The sequence below is a fragment of the Apium graveolens genome, chromosome 2 (assembly GCF_009905375.1).
Source record: "Apium graveolens cultivar Ventura chromosome 2, ASM990537v1, whole genome shotgun sequence".
NCBI lineage: Eukaryota > Viridiplantae > Streptophyta > Magnoliopsida > Apiales > Apiaceae > Apium > Apium graveolens.
The window spans coordinates 14,012,986-14,031,910 of NC_133648.1; positions in this window are offsets into that span (position 1 = coordinate 14,012,986).

Sequence of the window (18,925 nt, forward strand, 5' to 3'; positions counted from 1 at the left end):
GTGGGAGTCCATCAAATGCATAAGTGGCTGAGTGGCAGTCCAGCATAGGTCTTAATTATGACCAGGGTGATGACCAGTGGGGAATTCGTCCATCTACTAGTAGAAAAGGTTACTTATTGGTATCTTTGCCTGATCAGCAAGATATCGGGTTTATGCCAAAATTCTTTTCCTTTCCAAAATTCATTGGATGTTTCAAACTCTGTTCATACTTTACATAACAGAGGTTCCAGGAAATGTTTAAGAGATATATATATATATGTGGATATATATATATCGGGACTAAATAAAGTATCTCGTAACTTTATTTCATTCAATAATATTTCAAAGATTGAATCTATTCAAATCTTGTCTTGTAGTCTCATCTATGTGATGAACTTTTGAAACTGATTATAACTTGAACGGTGGTAGTTCAAGTAGTATTGGGAAAGATATAAGTATATTGGGGTATTTGGTAACCTCATCTTTTAAACTTATATCTAATTAACAATTGTCTTATGAATGACAAAGATTTTCAGAAAAACGTTGAGACAAGGTTAGATATATGAGATCACCTTGCAACGATATTTTTTTATATACAGTTATACACTGGGACTTTGTGTATATTATGCATGGAAGAGGACTTCCAATATTTTGAAAAGTATATATGTATATACTGAATATTTTGCGACTTCATCGCATTAAGATATCAAACTTGGTTCATTTCTTTTGACCAAGACTTTCATGAGTATTATGAGTAGGCTCATATATTGTAAATCATTATACATATTATTTTGGTGGGCTTGCTGCTCACCCTTGCTTTATTTCTTCATCACACAACAACAGTTAGGAAAGATGGCCAGACTCCAGCAGACCCAGCGCAAGCGCGTGGGAAGCGTCCCGCGTCTTCCCGTTGATGTTGTAGCTGCTATAGCTGCAGAGGTAGATCTATTGTAGATCAGACCATCTACTTTTGAGAATCAATTATGTATAATTATAACTTGTGGCAGATAATGGCAATTAACTGTAAATTTATCAAGTAATCATTTTGGGTTGTAATAACTTTTAAATTGTGGATTCAAAGACTTGTACTTATTTAAATTTCATCTCTGAGACTATAACGGGTTGTGGTGTGTGTTAGTGTGGGGTCACAGCATAAGGTTATTTATTATTAATTAAGTGAAGTGATATTGTGGAAAGAAAGACCGTGACGACCCGGATCCCCGACCCCGGATCTGGGGGTGTTACAATTTGTCTGCATCAGCTCCGAGCAATTCACACACATTTGATCACTCGAACACTTAGTCTTACAAACTGCTTAAAACTTGAAAAAGTTTTGAGATTTACATTCAACCCCCCTTCTGTAAATCTCATTGTTAGTCCACTGGGAATAACAAAAGTGATTTGGAAAGGAAGGCTGAGGCCCTCACTGACAATCTTGTTAGTCCCTTAACAATATAGCAAGAATTACAGAAGGGGGGTTGAATAGAATTCTTGAACCTTTTTCCCGAAATAAAAATGTTCAACTCGAATATAGATATAAGTGTTTTGATTAGCACAATGCGGAATAGAAACTTAATTGAATCAAAACATAAGTAATTAAAAACAAGAGTCTTTAAAAACTTTCTGGTGGATTTAAACAATTCCACCAGAGATATATATTATATATCGAGAGGACTCTGTGTGCAAGAATGCTCACAGCTGCTTACAAATTTAACTACTGAGAATACAGGGAAATGCTACGGATTTTGCTTACAAAGATTTCTCTGTTTTTCTTAGTATCTCAGCTCACCCTATTTATTTTCTACATTCTTGGTTTATATATTACCAGGATTACAAAGTCAAAAAGACCGAATAAATATAAAAACTATCAGTCTTAAGCTTTGCTACTTTTCGTCCTCTATTACCCAGTCAATGGGCTTCCACATTAGATTTGTATACATCTCGACGGTTGTGCTCAGTTTTCACTGTTCAACTGCTGTTTGAATTCTTTATATGATCATTCCTTGGACTTTATGAGTATCCGTTGGATATATGATCATCCGTCGACTTTCTGAACATCCGTTGATGGCTTCATTGATTATCCATCGACTGCTATATTAAACATCCGTTGATAGTCATTTGATCATCCGTCGATGGCTTTGTTAATCATCCGTCGTTAGCTATTATGGCACTTGACTTCATTTCACTTATGCAGAATTACAAGAGATCATGTATATACAATTAATCAACCTATTCTGCATATCTAGTTAAAGTCAACATGACTTATAGGCTACTACATAATCTATACAAAGATGTATACAGAACTGTGCTATAGACTCATTATTATATAAGCTACTCATTCGATGGATACTAAGTTAACATCCGTCGGGACTATAATTCTTATCCGTCGAGTGCTACATTATTTCACTACATAAAATCTACTTAGATGTTTTATTTATGAAATCATTAAGTACACAACATATGCACAACAATCTCCCCCAATTTATGTCTACTGAAATTGTAGCCATAAATTAAGAGATACTTGATGATAACAAAACATCCTAAATATACAGCTTTAAAGATAAGTAGATAATACTGAAAGTGCTTCAAATAATCAAAATGTACAAAGTTTGGCTCACAGTCATTTCAAGATGCTCCTCTAGCCTGAGCAGATTTTTCTAGTTTCTTGAAGATCTGGATCTTCTTCCAAGCTTCCTGTTGTTTTCATCAATCTGATTTTGGAGCTTCCTTTGGAATTCCAGTTCATCAGATTCTGAGAGATCTAGCTTTTCTTTCATTTCCAAGAGAGTCTCATTGCTAGAGATACTCAATTGGTCTTCTAACCTGAAGAATCTTCTCACACCTTTGTCATCTATGAACTCCATTAGACAGTAGGGCCTTAGATGCACTCTTCTCCCTCTGAATGGGATGATTAGAATCTTTGGGAGTGCATCTTTAGCTCTAATACTCCTTAGTTTTTCAATCTTCTTCAATACTAGTCTTCTTGCAGTTACATTGAACCCAAAGTTCTTCTTGAAGGATGAATAAACTTTAATCAGTACAACTAGGCTTTCTTGAAGAATTCTGTGAAGTGGCCACACAATCTCCTTTCCTCCTTTTTACTTGAACACTAACTGTTCAGGTAGTTTTCTGTATGCATCAATTCCCCTCACTTCATCTAGTTCATTCAGATAGAGGTTTAGATCAGAAAATTCCTTGATGTCACACAAGTACAAGTAGTCTCCCCTGTTGACTTTGGGTTGAGCTTTAACTACTAATTTGGATTTGAGAGGTGATAACTTCACTTTATTGACTGCCCTTGACTTTGTCCTTTTTGGCTTGCTAAAGATTGGTAAACTGAAGTCGGGAATTGGTATTTTATCCCACTCCATTGGCTCATCCTTGGGCATAATAGGTTCACCATGAATTGTTAGATATATTTAATAATGTCATGGCTAATATTATTTATGTTTAGTTTTCAGATCTTACTTAAACAGGATAAATCAGTACTTACTGGAAGTCAGGACTTAAGGATATACGTACTTATATTATCAGAAGATAATCATCAGAAGATGGATATCAGAACTTAAGTACTGAAGGACATTCAGATAAGGACATCAGCTGATTAAAGGAAAGAAGATCAAGATAAACATAAGAAGAGATATGCATGAAGAAGGAATTCTATGAAGAATAGAATACTTGGAAGAAAAGATATCTGATTGATATATTTTAGGAAGCAGAATTATATTCCATATCAATTAGCGATTATCTTGTAACTGTGTAGTATATAAACACAGATATAGGGTTTACACTAAAAGTATTATCATATTCGAGAAGATTATTCATTGTGACCCTAGCAGCTCTCGTGATAGTTGTTCATCACTGTGAGGTAACAGTTACATACTGTAACAGAGTTTATTGTTTCAATAAAGTTGGTTTTCTGTTACTTGAGTTTTTAGAGTTCGATTTGATTGTACTTTACACTGTATTCACCCCCTCTACAGTGTGTGTGACCTAACAAGTGGTATCAGAGCCTATCTGTTAACGCACAAACAGTTTGAGATCCAAACACAATCATGTCTGACACAGAAACTCCAACTAAGCCTACCAAAACTGAAGAACCTCCAAAGACACAAATTCAAAGTCGGTATGAGTCTATCAGAGTTCCCATACTGAGACCATCTGAATATGCCATATGGAAGGTGAGGATGACCATGTTTCTGGAAGCCACAAATCCAGAATATCTTGATAGAATCAAGGAAGGACCTCACAAACCAACCAAGCTCGTTGTTGCAGTTGCAGGTGAAGCAGCAAAGACTATACCTAAGGAGAAGAGTGATTATACTGCTGAAGATATCGCATCAATTGCTAAGGATACTAAGGTATGATACTTACTGCATAGTGCCATTGATAATGTAATGTCAAACAGGGTAATTAACTACAAGACTGCAAAGGAGATATGGGATGCTCTGGAAACAAGGTGTCAGGGAACTGATACAATTAAAAACAACAGGAAGACAATACTCACTCAAGAGTATGAACACTTTGACTCAAAGGCTAATGAGTCATTGACTGATTTATATGATAGATTTGTAAAACTCTTGAATGATTTGTCACTGGTTAATAAGGAGTATGATCTTGAAGACCTAAACCTTAAATTCCTGTTGGCTCTTCCTGAATGCTGGGATTTGAAGGCAACAACAATAACAGACAACTACAATCTTGATGAAACAACTCTTGATGAAATTTATGGAATGCTCAAGACTCATGAACTTAAGATGGAACAAAGAAACAAGAGGAAAGGAGGAAAGTCAAGGACAGTTGCTCTTAAGGCTGAAGAAGAATCCCCCAAGGCAGCTACCTCAAGGAAAGACAAGGGTAAAGCTCTTTTTACAAAGTCTGATACTGATTCATCAAGTTCTGAAGATGATGATGACTCAGATTCTGAAAGCTTGCCTGAGACTGATGCTGATGAGGAGATGATGAAACTGTGTGCTCTTATGGTGAAATGGATCACAAAGATTGCATACAGGAAGTTCAAGAAGGGAAAGAAGTTTTCCAGGAAAGGCACAGGTTTTGATAAGAAGAATTTCAGAAGATCTGAGGGCAGAGGAGGAAAGTCTGACATAGGAGATTATACCAATGTCAAATGCTATAAATGTGGTGAGAAAGGCCACATATCTCCTGATTGCAAGAAAGTGAAGGGTGACAAAGGCAAGGCTCTTGTCACAAATGCTTTGATAGACACCTCAGACTCTGAAAGTGAGGAGAATTATGCTTTGATGGCAAATGCTGATAAAGCAAGTGCTGAAAGCAGCAGTTCTGAAGCTGCTGAATTAAAGGTACCTCAGACTACTTATGTTTTTCATACTGATGATATTAATGAGTTGAGAAGATATCTTAAAACCACGTTTGTTAGTTATAGAGACCAAACTTTAACATGTGAATGATTAACTTCTGAAAATCTTGCTTTTAAGAAAATAAATGATTTCTTAGAAAAAGAGTTAGTTATGTTTCATCAAACTCAGAAGGATAGAGATGATGCTTTTTATGTTAGGGATGAAGTGCTAAAAATGAATGAATATCTAAAAACTGAGTTAGAAAAGGAAAGAGAGATTATCAGGACTTGGACTAACTCTGGCAGAACAACTCAAAATTTGCTAAGTGGTGAAAATTGGAAAGAGGGCTTAGGTTATGGAGAGGATAAGAATGATAAAGGAACTGTAGAAATTAAGTCTGTTGTTAAGCAAAAGCCAAAGTTAAAACCTGTTAAGTTTGTAATTGTAAAGTCTGATAATGAGAAATCAGAAGTTAAAGAGGGATTAACTTCTGACAAACTTAAACAGGAAAAGACAGCTGAAATAAACATAGGTTTAATGACAAAGAAGCAGCTTAAGCATAAGCTGAAAGATGTTAAGAACACAAACAAGGCAAAATCACCTAGGAAAAATAGGAATGGAAAGGAAGGTGTGAATAAAAGTAATGATAATAAGCCTGTTCCTAAAGCTCCTAGGAAAGTGTGTCATAACTGTGGAAGTTCTAACCATCTGGCCTCTTTTTGCAGGAAGAATAAGAACATAAACTCCTTACCTTCAAAGTCAGGAGTTAAGAGTCAGTCTGTTAGATATAAGCCACAAAATCCTTGTTTTCATTGTGGTAGTTTATGGCATTCCATTTATACTTGTAAGGAATATCATAGTTTGTACTATGATTATTATCAAATAAAACCTTCTTTAAAAAGTTTCCATTGTTCCTTCTAGTGTAAATTCTGATTCAAAGTCTGATAGTGTAAATTTTGATAAGAAAAATGTTAACATAAACTCTGATGCTAAATCCGCTGCAAATGTTAACAAACTTGATAAGGCCAAAGGATCCAAGCAAGTCTGGGTCCTTAAAACTAATCATTAGTGGTCTTTGTGATTGCAGGGCAACAGGAAAAACATCCTGGTTCTGGACAGTGGATGTTCAGGACATATGACTGGAAATAAAGCCCTGCTATCAGACTTTGTGGAGAAAGCTGGCCCAAGTGTTTTTATGGAGATGACAACATTGGAAAAACTTTGGGATATGGCAATATCAATCTTGGGAATGTCATCATTAAAGAAGTAGCTCTGGTCTCAGGACTTAAACACAATATATTGAGTATAAGTCAAATCTGTGACAGAGGTTATCATGTTGATTTCTTTGAAGAACACTGTGAAGTCGTGAGTAAATCTAAAGGCAAAGTTGTTCTGAAAGGATACAGGCGTGGTAACATTTATGAAGCTAAGTTTTCAACAAGTACTGATGGTTCTGCAATCTGTCTGATGAGTAGAGCATCAATTGAAGAAAGCTGGAATTGGCACAAGAAACTCTCTCATTTAAATTTCAACAATATAGATGAATTAGTCAAGAAAGATCTTGTGAGAGGACTGACAAAGTCAGTATTTGCTCCTGATGGCCTTTGTGATTCTTGTCAGAAGGCTAAACAAAGAAAATCATCATTCAAGAGCAAGACTGAATCATCAATTCTTGAGCCTTATCACCTACTACATGTTGATCTATTTGGTCCAGTAAATGTCATGTCTATTGCAAAGAAGAAATATGCTATGGTCATAGTGGATGAGTTCACCAGATACACATGGGTGTATTTCTTGCACACAAAAAGTAAAACTGCATCTATCTTGATTGATCATGTCAAGCAACTGGATAAATTAATCAAGGACTCAATGAAAAGAATAAGGAGTGATAATGACACTGAGTTCAAGAATTTGATAATGGAAGAGTTCTGCAAAAACCATAGAATTAAGCAGGAATACTCTGCTCCTGGAACTCCACAGCAAAATGGAGTTGTTGAAAGGAAGAATAGAACTCTCATTGAAGCTGCACGTACAATGCTTGAAGAAGCAAAGCTTCCAACCTATTTCTGGGCTGAAGCAGTGCAGACTGCTTATTTTTCTCAAAATGCAACACTCATTAACAAGCAAGGAAAGACACCATATGAGATGGTAAGAAAAGGAAGCCAAATCTGAAGTATTTTCATGTATTTGGATGCAAGTGTTTTGTTCTTAAGACTCATCCTGAACAGCTATCTAAATTTGACCTAAAAGCTGATGAAGGAATCTTTGTTGGATATCCACTTTCCATAAAAGCCTTCAGAGTCTATAACTTGAGAACAAGAGTGCTCATGGAATCTATCAATGTCTCTTTTGATGATAAGAAGATTACTGGACTTGAAGATTTTATTGATCGTGATCAGCTGAGATTTGAAAATGAAGACTCAAATTCTAATACTGAAAATCCTGACAATATAAGTCCTGATACTGCAAACTCTGATGGATTAAACTCTGATGTTATTGAAACTGTGGTGACTACGCCAAAGGAAGATGCACCTATGCAGGGGGAGCATACTCAAGATATTACCACATCTCAAGAAGCATCAGAACATACATCTGGCTCTTCAAGTTCTGATTCGTCATGTTCTGATAAGCCAAGTTCTGATAGTTCTGAAAATCTAAATTCTGAAGAATCCAACTCAGAGAGCATAGTTTCAGGGGGAGCATCAGAAAATGAAATTGAAGACAGCATGGATCATGGGGGAGCATCCAGTTCTAGAGAAAACCTTCCATCTTCCAGGAAGTGGATTAAATCACATACACCTGATTTGATAATTGGAAATCCTGATACAGGTGTCAGAACTAGAACATGTACTTCAAATGAATGTCTTTAAAATTCTTCTCTCTCAGACTGAGCCAAAGAAAGTGGAAGAAGCTCTTCAAGATGCAGATTGGGTGCAAGCAATGCAGGAAGAGTTAAATGAATTTGAAAGAAACAAAGTCTGGACTCTAGTACCAAGACCAAAGAACAGATCTGTTGTTGGTACAAAATGGGTATTCAGAAACAAAACTGATAGTGATGGCATAATTACAAGGAATAAGGTAAGACTGGTTGCAAAAGGATATTCTCAACAGGAGGGAATTGATTATGATGAAACATTTGCACCAGTTGCTAGGTTAGAAGCCATAAGGATATTTTTGGCTTATATTGCTCACAAAAAGTTTACTGTCTTTCAAATGGATATGAAAAGTGCTTTTCTCAATGGAGAATTGGAGGAAGAAGTATATGTTGAACAACCTCCAGGCTTTCCAAATATCCAGATTATGTCTACAGGCTTGATAAAGCACTTTATGGACTTAAGCAAGCCCCTAGAGCATGGTATGAGACTTTAGCTCAGTTTCTTCTGGAAAGTGGATTTAACAGAGGAACTATAGACAAAACACTATTCTACCTCAACCATGGAAAGGACTTACTTCTGGTCCAGATTTATGTTGATGATATCATTTTTGGTTCTATAAATGACAGACTTTGCAAGAAGTTTGCCAAACTGATGCAGTCAAGGTATCAGATGAGTATGATGGGGGAACTTAGCTATTTTCTGGGCCTTCAAGTCAAGCAGAATGAAGAAGGCACTTTTATTTGTCAAACTAAGTATACCAGGAACTTGCTGAAGAAATTTGGAATGCAAGATTGTTCAAGTGCATCCACTCCCATGGCCACTGCAACAAAACTGGACAAGGATACTTGTAAATCAGTAGATATTACTGATTACAGAGGTATGATTGGCTCTCTACTCTATCTAACTGCTAGTAGACCTGATATCATGTATGCTACCTGTCTTTGTGCAAGATTTCAAGCAGATCCAAGAGAACCTTACTTAACAGATGTGAAAAGAATTTTCAAGTATCTTAAGGGAACAGCTGATCTGGGATTATGGTATCCCAGAGAATCAGATTTTGAACTAATAGGTTACTCAGATGCAGATTTTGCAGGTTGCAAAATTGACAGGAAAAGCACAAGTGGAAGCTGCCAATTTCTTGGAGGCAGATTGGTTTCTTGGTTTAGCAAGAAACAAAAGTCAATTTCCACATCAACTGCAGAAGCAGAGTACATTGCTGCAGGAAGTTGTTGTGCACAGATTCTTTGAATGAAGAATCAGTTACTGGATTATGGGTTAACATATTTCAAAATCCCTATTTACTGTAATAATCAAAGTGCTATTGCTATGACAGGTAATCCAGTTCAACACTCAATGACAAAGCACATCTGCATTAGGTACCACTTCATAAGGGAACATGTGGATGAAGGTACAGTGGAATTGCACTTTGTTCCAACAGATCAACAACTAGCAGATATTTTCACAAAACCACTGTGTGAAGCTACTTTTACAAGATTGGTAAATGAACTTGGAATGGTTTCATGTTCTTTCTCTAAATCTGCTTAGTTTTGTTCTGATGCATCAGACTTTATGATCAGTATTTACAGAAATTACTCTCTTTGTGTATTCTGTGCTTAATTGAAAATTTGCATAAGTACTGACTGTTCTCTGATGTAACTTTCTAAACTCTGAAAATGATATGTCTGTTTATGTAACTATTCAATCCTATGAGGATACCTGTGCTAGATGCTGACCTAGTAATCTTCAATATACTAATGATCCCATGTTAGAAGTAACTATTTATGTGGAAATCCATTGACACAAGCAATTTCTGATATTGAGCCTAATTGAGTTTACTTTGTCTATCTTATTACTAAGTCACAAACTAGAATATTGCTTCTCATATGTTAAGTTCTGATGCTAGTAAATCTGTTGAATGTACTAAGTGCTAACAAACCTCACTTATCAAAAGAAAAAGAAAAAGAATCAAGGATTAAAATCAGGTACTCCTTTGAGATCTAGAGTAAAAATGTGGAAGGGACGACCCAAGTGCATTGCTGGTATTAAGTAAATATGCATCAGAAAAGCAAAATATTTTCTTGGTGACTTTTCACACTCTATAATTACTGGAGAAATACTCAGATAATAGCATAAATTCTGATAAGCAGTCGTGACTCACTTACACTGAGAAGCCACTGTAAAATGGAATTTAAAAAGATGCACACAATTAGCACAAAATACTTGAGGTGGACTCTAGCATGAACTCATTCAATAGTAGGTTTCAGAATAATGACAGGTTTTTAGTAAAGTTTTAGTTATGCCTTATTTCCAAGATGTACTGAAGTGAATCAGACTTTACTCTTTGTCTGATATTTAGCTTAATGCACACACTAAACACTCCATATGAATGATGAAAATTAATGTGGTGATCTATGTTATTTTAGATGAACAGTTATTGTGTCACATTGCACAAATTCTGAGGACAAGTTCTGATTGCACGTTCTGATGATTAAGTTCTGAAGAATCTATATCAGAATTTGTGTGAAGACTTACTAAGATAGGCATTCATTTTTTGAGTTAAGAATTTATGAACAGATAACTGTTAAGTTCTGATATAAGTCTAAGTTCTGATATTAAAATCTGATCCTTTACATGACTTATTTGTGGATAAAATTTAAAAACAGTCTCAGCTCAAACCAGAATATGTTGATGTTAGGTTTAGAAGATTAGGACAATCTTGTAAAGCTCTGGTGTAATTTAAATTTCATGAATGTATTCTCTCGATATATTAATGGAATTTCCTTTTTCTTTGCAAGTTTTTGTCTCTGAGATATTTGTACCTTAAATGCACTGATAAATCCTGATATATCCATGTTCTGATGACCATTTCTATTTTGATTTAAATTAAGTTCTGATCTTACAATTTTAGTACTTATTTACTTGATTTATTTTGGTCATTCTCATTCTTGAATTTTTCTCAGAATATTGGAGTTGCAGTGAAAAATAATTGAATAAGTGGGAACAATTTAAATTTTGAATTAAAACTGATTTACCTCGATTAATGGAATTACTGGGTAAGTGGAACGGTTTTTTCCTTGAAAAACTGCAAGTGGGTAAGTAGTGATTACTGTTTTCCCGTGCCCATTAAATATTCATTATTGCTGCATGTCTGACAGGTGTCCAACGGTTATATTTTTTTTACCAAGTATAAGTAAGAGAGAGAGAAAAGATTATACAATCCTTTATTTACTTTTTCAACTTTATCTCTCTCTTTGCTTTTACTCTCTTTCATCTCCTGACGTTGGTTTTTCATACAGACATTTTATCAAACACCTAACAGGCACTCTTAAATCTCGATTTTTCTCATGGCACCTAAGGATTTGATCATTGATGGAGCTAAATTTGTTTCAAACAACTATGCTGCAATTCTCGATCATGCTGAAGCTCTATCTGAGTTGCATTTTGTGCAAGATCTTCTTGCACACAGTGAAATCGGGTATGCATTGACCCAGCCTTCAGTCTTTTCCGGCCAACAAGTTCTGATGTTTTGGCGGACTGGGCACTTTGATAATGGTGGTACACATGGTACTCCTAGTATTGTTTTCGAAGTGGATGATTCTACACACGTGATATCTCCTGGTACAATTCGAAAGGCTCTACATTTACCAGAAGGATGTACTTTTTCAACCCCGGAGGAATCAGCTCTTAAAGAATTAATGGCTAGTTTGGGGTATGAGCAGAGTTTGGCAAAGCTTGGGCAGTTGAAACGGGCTTATATCAGAAAGGAATGGAGTTTCTTCTTCAACTGCATCACTAAAGCTTTTGGAAATAAGTGTTCCAACTTTGATGCAATCCCTATAATGAGTCAGCACATCGGGTATGCACTCATTAACCAAACTCATTTCGATTTTGCAAATGCTGTGATAGGTTTTATTGGGGATAGGATGACAGAAGATAGGAATGTTGTTTACTTTGCTAGATTTTGTCAGCTTATATATAATTTTTGTTGTGCTGATGAACCCCAACCTACCACTGACTTAACTGCACCTTTCAAAATTGCAAAACGAGCCTTTAATGATTTGGTAAATGCTGATCTTAAGAAACAGTGGTTCGACCTTTACAGATTCCTCAGTCTGTCAAACAGATCTTGGTAGATGCTGATCCTGACACCTATAGATCTGTTTATCCTGATGTCCAACCCACCACCACAACTCAAACACCACAACAACCAACAGAACATACCACTCATACTACTCAACCATCCCTCAGAACATATCTCAAATCATATCTCTCCACTTCACATACACCTCAACCCTCATCCTCAGCACCTACTGTGAAGCCTTCATCTTCCAAGCCTAAGAGGACAAAGACTGTTCCTCCAACACCTCAGAAGAGAAGGATGATTGTTTTGAGAGATGAATCTGACATTGAGGAACATGTTTCTACATCAGAACCTGTTGACAAAGAAGCTGAGAAAGTTCATTCTCAGAAGGATTCTGGAATTGGGGGATCTAAGCTTCTCAAAAGGCTTAGAAAAATGACTTCTACCGAAACTCCCAAGGAATCCCAACCTTCAAAGAGATATAAGAAACAGAGAGCTAAAAGGCCAGTTTCAGATAATGAGGAAGCAGAAAAGCTGAAATTGATATTCAGACCATGGTTGTGCCTGAAGTACTTTACTTAGAAGCTCCAACATCAACTAATCCATCAACAACACCTGTTACTGATGCTGCTCAAACTCCAGAATTATCTAATACACCTTCTTTGCATCTAGATGCTGATGATCAGAATATAGGTGAGCATCAGGATATGGCTGTTGATCAGAACTTGGATCCAGATCAGCACTTAGAAGATGATGCTGAAGCCTCAATTGCTTCATATACTGTTGTTTTGTCAAAAGATGTTGATTCTGTAAGTTCTGATGCTGCAAATGCTGAAGATACTGGTGATGCTGCTCTACAAGAAGATACTGATGAAGCAGGTCCTTCAGGACATGCCCCTCAACAAACAGTTCTTAAATCTGAACTTGTTAAGAAGTTTGTTACCAGAGGAGCACCAATGCCTTGGAGTGAAACTCCTGCTGGTCAGGAGTGGACTAAGGAATGGAACGCAATTACTTGTGTTCCATCTGCAAAGAATCTGGCTGAGCACTTGACAAAAGCTGATGAGATGTTAAATACTGATGATTTCAAAACACAGTTTAGAGTCACTGCATTGAGTACTAAACATCTACAAGGTCTCCATTCAACTACTCATGCAGAGCTACAGAAGATTCAGGAAGAATTCATCAAACAGGAACAAATTCAGAAAATTGACAAGAAACAATTCTTCCAACCTACCTTTGACCGAGTTGCTTATATTGAGAAGACTCAAGAGAAACAACAAGCTCAGATTGATGATATTTTGAAAAATCAAGCTTCTCAGCAATCTCAACTTAGTGAAATCCAAGCCTCAGTGGAATTGCTTGTCTCTCTTCTATTACCTGCTGATGCCAAAAAGGGGGAGAAAGTAATTAAGTCTAAATGCAAAACTGATAAGACACTGAAAGGGAATGATGATGAAACGGATGACCAAGGAAACTCTGGAATGGGTAGAGGTCATAGTCAAGGTAGAGGTTTCTCATCAAGAAAAGCTGAAAACACAAGTCACAGGACAAGTTCTGATACTGGGAAAATAATTAGTTCTGCTACTGGTAAAAGGATAAGTTCTGATGAACTTTTAGATCTTGATGAAGAAATGTCAAGACAGTTATTTCTTCAGGAAAATCGAGGAATGGACTTGGAGAGTTTAGTGGAAGAAGAAGCCAGACTTAAATCAGAAAAAGTCAAGTCTAAATCTGAAGCTTCTGGTAAAAAGATACTTCCAAAACTCAAAGGCATTGTGATAAAAGAAAGGACAAATACTGAAGCAACATTGGCTAAATCACAACCGCAGATAGATCCAAGATCCAAGGGAAAAGAAAAGGTTGGTGAACCTATCAAGGTTTATGTGCCTCCTGAGAATGAAGAAATTACTGATGAAGATGCTGATCTTGCTCTGACTTTAAGAAAAGTTTTTAAGACAACCTCTGATATGGCTCAAGTTGTTCAGAGTCAAGAGACAGTAAGTTCTGATATTTCGAAGAAGTAAGTAACCTCTAACATAGCTCAAGTTAACTTGATATCAGAAGATAAATCAAAGACACTCCTACCAGGATTCACTAAAGCAAAACAGACTCAACCTTTGAAGACTGTTGCAAGTGGTTTTGAAGCAAGAGTAGTTACTGGAAAGGAAGCAAGAGATAAAACTGGATTGGGAAGTGCTGATGAAAGAAGAATACTGAACACTACCAATGATCCAACTTCCTTGAGTGAACCAGGTATTGGAGCAACTCCTGAGAGATTGAATCAACTAGAATCTGTACAAATGGTTTACCATACCTACTTGAAAGAACACATCTTGTTGTACTTCATGACAGATGGTAGGGTTTATCATATAAGGCAAAATGTCATTCCATTGAAGTATTTTGAAGAATTGGAGCATGTACTATTCTTACTTCAAGTGAATGACAGATTGACAGGAAGTGCTGGAAACTATTTGAAGGATCAAATTCAGAGACAGAAAAGGCTTTATTCTGTTAAGTCTGACAGCACATATGTTCCAAAGTACAGAGATCACAAGGGTGATATAGTTGAAATGAAGCCCAACACTGCTAAGATTATAACTACCTTTCGGGGTTACAGGGCTGTGGAATTCAATCTTGAGTCTGATAAAGCTTATTTGATCAGACTGGATCATGATATTAGAAAAGCTAAGATTAATGATCTCAGGGCTGCAATCTTTCAAATTGGTGAAGATACTGCAGAGCTTAAAGATGTTAAAAGGAGGATGATTGATGAACTCAGATATGCTGAGAGATGTTTGTTTAAGAACTATCTCAGAATAACTCCTGACATCAGAGAGATCAGAAGATGAAGCCAAGTCAAGATCTACAACTGCTTAAATTCTGATATTTGTACAGATTGAAGTTGTTATCAGAAGTTAAAGATTGGTAAAGCTTTAAGGACTGTAAGTTGTAGTTATCTAGTCTAATTCTCATGCATTTGTACTTAATGTTTTTGACATCATCAAATATATGTTAAACTTGTATATTCTGCTAATTTACAAGTTGGGGGAGATTGTTAGATATATTTGATAATGTCATGGCTAATATGATTTATGTTTAGTTTTCAGATCTTACTTAAACAGGATAAATCACTGGAAGTCAGGACTTAAGGATATCAGTACTTATATTATCAGAAGATAATCATCAGAAGATGGATATCAGAACTTAAGTACTGAAGGACATTCAGATAAGGACAACAGCTGATTAAAGGAAAGAAGATCAAGATAAACATAAGAAGAGATATGCATGAAGAAGGAATTCTATGAAGAATAGAATACTTGGAAGAAAAGATATCTGATTGATATATTTTAGGAAGCAAAATTATATTCCATATCAATTAGTGATTATCTTGTAACTGTGTAGTATATAAACACAGACATAGGGTTTACACTAAAAGTGTTATCATATTCGAGAAGATTATTCATTGTAACCCTAGCAGCTCTCGTGATAGTTGTTCATCACTGAGAGGTAACAGTTCCATACTATAAAGAGTTTATTGTTTCAATAAAGTTTGTTTTATGTTACTTGAGTTTTTAGAGTTCGATTTGATTGTACTTTACACTGTATTCACCCCCTCTACAGTGTGTATGACCTAACATGAATATTCTTGTAAGGATCCACCACCCTTATATCTTCAAATACCACAGAGGGCTTTGATGCTTGAGTTGTAGTTGGTGTGGGTACCTTAGGAAATTGATCTTCCAATTCTTTGTCAACAATATCCAGTTTCCTTTTTGTTCTTCTAGCCAATTCTTTCTTTCTTGGAGATTTCTTCTGTTCTTTAATTTTCTTCTTTGATTCAGCAGCTTCAGATGGTTGAGAGGGAATTTGTTGAGATAACATCACAGCCTGCAGCTTGGCCAAGATAGCAATCTACTCTTTCTTTTGTTTTGTCTTCTTTGCATCTAGAGCAGCTTGCTTCTTTTCGTGCTTTAATCTGACTTTTTCTTCTCTCTTTGCTTGAGCAAATTGTGGATGTCCAGCTATGACACAAATTTCCTTTCCATTTCTGAATATCTTAGCAATTCTCCTTTTTGAAGCTGAATCAGCTGGATCTTTATAGAAGATAATTAATCTTGACAGAAGCTTCTTCTCATCAGGCTTGGGTGTCTCATACATAGTGTCTCATACACAGTGTCCCTTGTTTTAAGAATTATTTCAGCCTTTATAGACTTGATGCAGGAAGATTGTCCTCTTTCCAGATAATTCATGCTCATCTCATTCACACTGATTTGCTTGACTTGAGAGTGATGGATGGCTGACTTAACTGGCTCCTTGACAAGTTCAAACTTTTTTCTGTATCTCCCCATCAATCTTATCCCAGTTGATCAAACTCAACTTTCCTTTCTCAGCAACTTTCAAATTTGTTGCTGCTACTTTAATTAGGTCTATACCGTCTGCAACTGGTGGCTTGGAGACAGTAATTGAAGGTACAATTACTTTGCTGATTTGAACTTAAAGTTTCTCCCCCTCACTTGGTCATTTCTCCCCTTACTTGGTTCTCTCTCCCCCTTTTTGTTATCATCAAGTTGAGGAGTTAGACCTTGTGCTTTAGCCAGTTGCATGAGAAGATTTGTCTGAGACTGTTGATTTTGAAGAAGGGTGGTCACTGAATTCTCAATAAATTGAACTCTATCTTCCAGCTTGGCCAGCTTCTTTTTAGAATCTGATTCTCTCCTCAGTCTCAGTAATAGATCCTGCATGGTACCATATGGCATGACTGAATCCAGCTTCTCAGAATTGTAGGTCTTCAAGTCAGCTATATCCTTTTTGAGTTCATCCACACTCAGATTCTGTTTTAATTGCTGTATCTTCATGAGATGTAGAGAGTCTAGGTGAGCTTGAAGGATTGCCTTGGTACCAGCATCTGAAGTTTCCTGAAGAGCTTTTTGAATAGCCATAACCTGCTTAACCAAAGATACACCAAATTGTCCTGGTGTAGATTCCTTTGTCCATGCCCATTCAGGTAAATTTGGAACAGAACTTGGGCCTTCATTTCCCCCTAAGTTCATGCTTCCATCCAAAGAAACAGAGTCATCATCATTAAAATTTACTTCAAATTCTTCAGATGGCTCACCAGCTTCAGAAGGCATCCTATTGACAGCAGCTTTATCTCTCTGAAGAGATTATGAAGTGTGTACTAAGTTCAAAGTCTGTTCTACCTCCACATTTCCCTGAGCAGCCAACAGTTGATAGGCTGACACAGGGTGAGTAAAAGTGTCAGCATCCAAGGAAATGTTATCAATTACAACTTTGTAATATTGCTGAAATTGTCTTTCCTTTTCAGCATCATCCACAATCATTGACTCACTAGCAATGGATGGATCCACCCTTATAGCTTCTGTACCTGCTTTTCTCTCATAATCTCTCTTTTGTTGCATCAGGGTCTCACCCTGGCTCCCCACCCTCACACCCTCACCTTCACCTACTAAGGTGGGACTCCTCTCACTCACATTTGCCAATCCTGAATAAATAGATTGTTGATTTTCACTCTTTTCCTCTCCTTTTGCCTGGGAGCAACCCAGCCTCTCACTCAATACACTCTCCTCTCTCAGTCCTAAGAGTGACTGTACAACCACTAAATTTCCTGCACTTGAAATAATTGAAGTTTGAAGTTGTGCAGAGATACTCGACGGATAAGTGATATCCGTCGAGTGAGTGCTAATGCTATCCAACGGATAACTGCTGTTAGGCTTATCCATCGGGATACAATCACTACTCGATGGATGAGCAATATCCATCGAGAGAGTAGAAATGAATGAGGTGGGAAGAGAAACTATTGTTGACTCTGGGTTGATTGAAGATATTTGGGGCACATATGTCGCAATAGTATCTGAAAGAATTGGCAAGTGAGCCAACAAATCATCTAAAAGATGATGCTCACTTGTACTAGAGTTTGGCTTCCCCAATAGAGTTAAAGAAGGGGAATCAGGAATTGAAGTGTTTATCATATCCACTTTCAGAGAGTTTATTGGTGAGTATGGTGTTTCAGATGCTTCTATTATTAGAGATTTTGGCTGTGACTCCACATTTATTGGAGCCACATCAAACTGGATTTGAGAGAGTGCAGGGCCTGTGTCTTTAGCACCAGTTTGCACTGTGTGTGTGCCCTGTGCATCCCCAGAGGTTTTAGATTTCTTCTTTCTTGTGTAAGTTTAGGGTGAGCTTGTGTCCAAAACCCTTTTCGCCCGTGCTCTTGGCTGAGAGCTTTGTTCAATAACTGCATCCTTTTGGGAGGATGCAGCTAGAAGTGAGCTTTTATCCTTTTTGAGCACTGCAGTTTGTTGGGAAACTGCAGTATGGCTAGGCAGGGATTCACTCAACTCTCCATCCTTATTCTTGGGGTTTCTTTGATATTCACCCTTTTCCTCACCTGACTTTCCCTCCTTCACACTCCCCTCTTTTGCTTTTGTGGATTTTTTAACTGGTATCTTTTGAGAGATACCAGAGGGGGTTTTCTTTGATTTAGATTTGGAAATTGTAGAGGGTTTGGAGGCTTTGGTAGGCAACTATTTGGTCATTGGCACAGTTGCCATATCTACTCCTGAAGTCAAAGAAATAGTAGAGGTTGGAATAGTTGTAGGGATGGATGAACTTACCTCACTTACCTGAGGTGCCTGCATTATAGG